At 40.8% G+C, this 5,651-nt stretch overlaps 1 pseudogene; it reads right to left on the bottom strand.

Moving 5' to 3' along the window:
- Window positions 1-1,948: 1,948 nt before the first annotated feature.
- Window positions 1,949-5,237, bottom strand: LOC107596400 (arylsulfatase I-like; annotated as a pseudogene).
- Between the last annotated feature and the right edge of the window lie 414 nt (window positions 5,238-5,651).

The raw sequence follows: 5,651 nt of genomic DNA on the forward strand, positions 1-5,651 counted from the left end.
GCAGTAACCCGTATTTCGGACTCGTTCACCTTTGTACAGACTGTCTTTCACAAGCGGGAGCACGCGCGGGTGTGATGTATCATATCAATATCATAAGAGATCGATAAATTCACCTAAGACGTGTAATAATTGAGCTGTTTGATGATTTAATATGTTAAATATATCATATTTATAAAAACGGTCTCTGTTAGAACTTATTATATTGTAATGCTAGCTTATATTTTAATAGTAGACTACGTAAACTGAGTTTTATAGATGAAATAGATTATAGCAGCTAACTGAGACAAAACAAATGACACGTGTGAATGCAATGCGATACGACCGATCAAACCGATAAAACAGGATGAGTACAAACCTGTTATGAAAGTATTGGAAAATTAGCCAACCAAGGAGCCCCAAATATACTGTAAAAGATTCCATTAATAACATTAACAAGCAATATTATATTATGATAAAGTAATGTTTATTTTTTTAATTTGATGTATAAAAGTCATAGGATAGCTTTAATTTGTGTGTGTGTGTGTGTACTGGTTTATATATCCTGGTGGGGACTTAAACCTGAATACACACAGACTCATGGGGACTCGTGTCACGGTGAGGACCTAAATTGTGGTCCCCATGAGTACAAAAGCTTATCAATCATACAGAATTAAGTTTTTTGAGAATCTAAAAATGCAGAAAGTTTCCTGTGAGGGGTAGGTTTAGGGGTAGGGTTGGTGTAGGGCAATAGAATATACGGTCTGTACAGTAGAAAAACCATTACGCCTATGGAGAGTCCCCACAATGATAGCTGACCACCAGACTGTGTGTGTGTGTGTGTGTGTGTCTGTGTGTCTGTGTGTCTGTGTGTGTGTATGAGAGAGACTAGGCGTGTTTGTGCTTAAACCCAAGTAATACTAATAAATGAAAACTAACAGTTTAAATCATAAATCCAATATGTCTGTCGCTTACTTAATAAAGAAGAGGAGAGAAATTTCCTCAACTGAACGGAGGTGTACAGTTTTTTTTAAGAGCGTTCTGTTCAAAATAAAAAGCAAAATAGAGAAAAGACATAATTGGTAGGAAACCAGATACAATTTGAAAATTAAAAATGTATAGACATTTTAAGAATTAAATAATTTACCTGTTGAGAGTGTGTTGACAGACTATAGTTTGGTTGAGCTCCAAAATCAATAATCATTTGATAGTTACAGATACAGTTACAGAACTCTAAACTCTAACACAAAGAACCATTTCAGGGATTTCATGGGGCAAATTAAACATTAATTCTCAAGGTCTAAGAAACATGGTAATGGTAAATGAATATTGTGATATAGATATGGGGAAAAATATTCTAATAATAAAGGCTGTTCAAAATCCTGCCGCACAACAGAGTGCCACTTATATACAGTAGTTTTGGCAAATTGTTAATGTACATAATGACTTAATTAATAGTTTTACAGCTTGAATAAACTCTCAACTAACAAACATCTCAAAGAATTTCTATATGGTCAGGAGTCAAACCAGTACAGTAGGCATCTCAAAATGAAGCTGTTAAGAATCAGAAGTCTCTCAGTTTGGAGTCTGGCGCCCTCCTCTGAGAGGCCCAGTTCTCTGAAAGACACGCACTTAACAAGCAGCCCTTTATACTGTCTCTGTGTGCAGCTATAGTGCAGTCCCAGAAGGCCTCTAACCAGTGTTTTTTATAGGTAAAAAAATCAGGAAATCAGCTATAGCTTAGCAAGCTTAGCAAATGTACACACTTTAATTTGTCCACTAGTAGTCTAAATAAAGAAATCTCAGGTGTCCACTAGAGGGCAATCAGGCCACTGGAAATTACAATAATCTCAGAACAAGAGAATCTGAGTCTTTTGAAAACGTTAATTTTATTTTAACACTGTGAGTTTTTGTATCCAGAATAGGTAGAATCAGGTAGCAAACAAACATAAACAGTCACATACATGCTCAAAACAACTTAATCATTTGAGTCTCCTAGCAGGTATTTTATATAAATATGAGGTGCAAACACTGCACACCAGATCAAAGAGGATACAAAATCCATTCACTGATTCCTTCAACATTCATTGCACAGGGGTTCAAGGTCACATTATCAGAAAACCGCAGCGGTCAAAATCTGCTCAAAGAAATTATGTGGATGGTCAAAAAAAGTAAGCAGAAACACATGCTTCAGTGAATGTGATCATGGGACTCAAATTCAAATTAGTGGCTCCATACAAGACAAATTCATAATCAAAGTCCCTAAAATGATAATGTGTTACTGTCAGCAGCATTTGTAATCGTCAGTTCATGTAGGACGTGTTTGTTCAAATCCTGTTTGACATCATTCGAATGTTAAGTCTTCTAAAAAATGACTTCATTTTACAGAACTTGCGCTTTTGCTTCTTGACTTTTCTCTTTCTAAGATAAAACGCCTCCCAGTTTTCATCATCTCCTTCCCAAGGACCCCAAGCCCCTCCGTTGCGTCTTGGATCGGCTCTAGGATCCTCCAAAGGGTAGCGCACCGGAACGGCAGTCCGGTTGTAGAACGCTAACCGGGCCAGCAGCTGCTTGACCACATCTGGCCGGCGCTCTGCAAGATCGTAACGCTCATACGGATCGTCCGCCACATTGAAGAGCCACAAGGATTTCTTCGCTTCCGTGTGGCGTTCCAAATTCCACCAAGATTTCGGAAAGTTTCCCAGCATCTGAGGCGGAATCCATTCTCCATATCCAGGATTTCCGTTCAAGAGCTTCCAGTCTCCAACTCGAACCGCTGCCTGTATGGCCGTATTCCAGATCCCATATCTATTTTTTAAAGATCTGTGCCAGGCAGGGTTGTAGAGAGGATCGATATTATGAAGGATCTCCAAACATGGAGACTCTTTCCCATTACTAATGGTTTCCCACATGTCATATCCGTCAAGCCCGTCCATCCGGGAAACGTTCCCTCCTGCGAGTCCCACTAGCGTTGGGTACCAGTCGGTGATGTGAACCAGAGCTTGGCTAACTCTCTTCCTGCGTCTCAACAACGGACTATGGACGAATCCAATGCCACGGACGCCTCCTTCCCAATACGTTCCCTTTCTTCCCCGTAAAGGCCAATTGCTCCCACCAAAGAGCGGCTGTCCACCGTTATCTGTAGAAAAGATAATGACACTGTTCTTATAGTAGCCATACTTTCGGAGTGCGTACGTCACGTTCCTTACCGCCTGATCTACGGCCGAAACCATCCCGGCGTATTTCTGACGAAACACATTTCCAATTTGTCGATACGGATAGACGTATTCCCTTGGTGACTGCAATGGCGTGTGCACGGCTTGGAAAGAGGAAAATGAAAAGAGGCTGGGATGAAGGATCGTGAGCAGCAAGGATTTTTCGGACTCTTTGTGCGTACAAATGTGTGGAATAACGCCCTCCCTGACCCCATGCCACACGCTCACCCTCGTGGAGGTCGTACATGCAAATTCCCGGCCCGTCGCACGACTTGTAGGTGTAATAATCCACACTGCCTGTCAGGGAGCCGAAGTACGTGTGGAATCCGTGGCGGGTCGGCAGGCAAATGTGCTTGTAGAAGCCCAGGTGCCATTTTTGCCCACCATGTGAGTGGCGTATCCCGCCTCCTGCAGCCGCTGCGGCAACGTCCGGAGGTCAAAGGGCAAACAGCTGGGCTGCCGAGAGCGGATTATCGAGTGCTGGAGACCGGTATGGATCTGATATCTAGAGCAGAAAGGGAAAGGAATATAAATGGATCAGAACTCACAAACACATCTCGTCACAAGCACAGACATGGATTGATTGATTTATTTCACACACTGTATTGTCATAGACATCAGGACTCCACATAACTGATTTATTTACTTTGTGCATGACCTGAAAATGTCAGGGAAATTATTTTCATGTACAGCACTTTGAATTGTATGAAATGTGCTATTAAATAAACTTTGCCCTGTCTTGACCGTCCTAACCTGAACATTAATTTTATCAAAATTTTCTGTGAAGCTGCTTTAAAACAATGTGTATTGTGAAAAGTGGTGTACATATAAATTTGATTTGGTGTACATATAAACTTAATTAAATAAGTTCTTCAAGTTACGTTCTACCATAAAATATTTATTGGCTAACATATTGCTCTTTTGTAGAGCAGGACTTGCTCACAAATAAGAGTGATGTTAGAATGAAGCATTCAGGTCAGTTGTGTTCAAGAATCACTCAAACTGATGCACAAATTGGTCTGAATACTAAACATTTTTATTAGTGTATGTTTGACCAAATATAATATTGTTGATGAAAATTACCCTATTTTTAAACGATTAATAGTTTACTTAAATCAATGGATCTTTTTTTCACCCCAAGGCCCCACATTGTCCACGACAACATTCAAAGGCCCCATGACTTTTCCAGTTGTTACTGATTTACTCCATAAGAATTTTTTTAATCATTTTTCACAGTTTCTGATCAAATATTTTAGAGCTTGGCACAACTTGGCATAAAAACGTATATGCATAAAATGTATAAAAATGCCCACAGGTTTATAAGATTTATGAATTTACATAACTTTTCCAGGTCTATACAAATCACATCATTTTAAGTCATCTTGAGGCCCCCTAGTGGCCCCCCGCCTCCTGGAACCACTGCCTTAAATGATTCTGACCATGTAAATATAACAATATCACCCTTGTGTGGTACAGTGATGGCAATGCCATGGTGCTTTGATATTATTTACCACTCATTACCATATGTATGTGACAAGAATACTAAGTAAACGTCCACAATCATGGTGCAAACAGTTGGTTGAAGCGCGTGAGTGAGTTACCTGCCAGTGATGAACTGACTGCGGGATGGAGTGCAGATGGGCTGGATGTAGCAGTTCTCCAGCTTCACTCCCTCCGCTGCCAGCTTGTCCAGTGTCGGGGTGTGGATGTCTCTGCTTGACCACATCTGGCCGGCGATCTGCAAGATCGTAACGCTCATACGGATCGTCCGCTGCTCGACCTGGTTCGGACTCGTCCAGTCCTGGGACAAATAGCCCAGACTGAGCAAACTCATCACGGAGAGCGCAGTTAGAGACGGTGCGGTCATGGCAACGCGTTCACGCCACTGTGAGTGAGGGGAAAATCATGAATGATCGTCTGAACTGCAGAGAAGAGCGTAAAGTTTGCGTGAGGAGGCAGCGCGATGTATGTGCGCGCGGTGAGGGGTCTGGCTGGGGCTCAAAACTAGTGCACTGCCTGCCTAGAGCGCCCAAAAATGCTGCACGCGCCTAAAGTGGCCAGAAATGTCTTGAGACCTAGTGAGCTAACTACTTAAGACGTTACCATCAAATGTGAGCTGTCATGCAGAGGATTCTGGGAATGTCGTTTTTCAATAAGTTAAATTATAAGATAAAGTGTTATTTTTCACATCTAAAAACGGCATTTTTCCCAGTATTTTACTGTGAAATTACTCTATAATTTTTTTTTTTTTTAAAGTCAGTAGAAAAACAGATAATATCCCTGGCAGAAAGTTACCAGTACAAATTCTACGTTTCCGGACATTTCCTTAAAACCTTAAACACAATCCGTAATTCAAAATAAAACACCTGTGAAAAATCAATATGTATTTTTACAGCCTTTTCTTATTACGCCATAAAGTCAGGGAATTCAACGTTAAACAATTACCATAGCATTTTTTCT

Source organism: Sinocyclocheilus grahami, unplaced genomic scaffold (genome assembly GCF_001515645.1).
Source record: "Sinocyclocheilus grahami isolate Dianchi unplaced genomic scaffold, SAMN03320097.WGS_v1.1 scaffold218.1, whole genome shotgun sequence".
Lineage (NCBI taxonomy): Eukaryota > Metazoa > Chordata > Actinopteri > Cypriniformes > Cyprinidae > Sinocyclocheilus > Sinocyclocheilus grahami.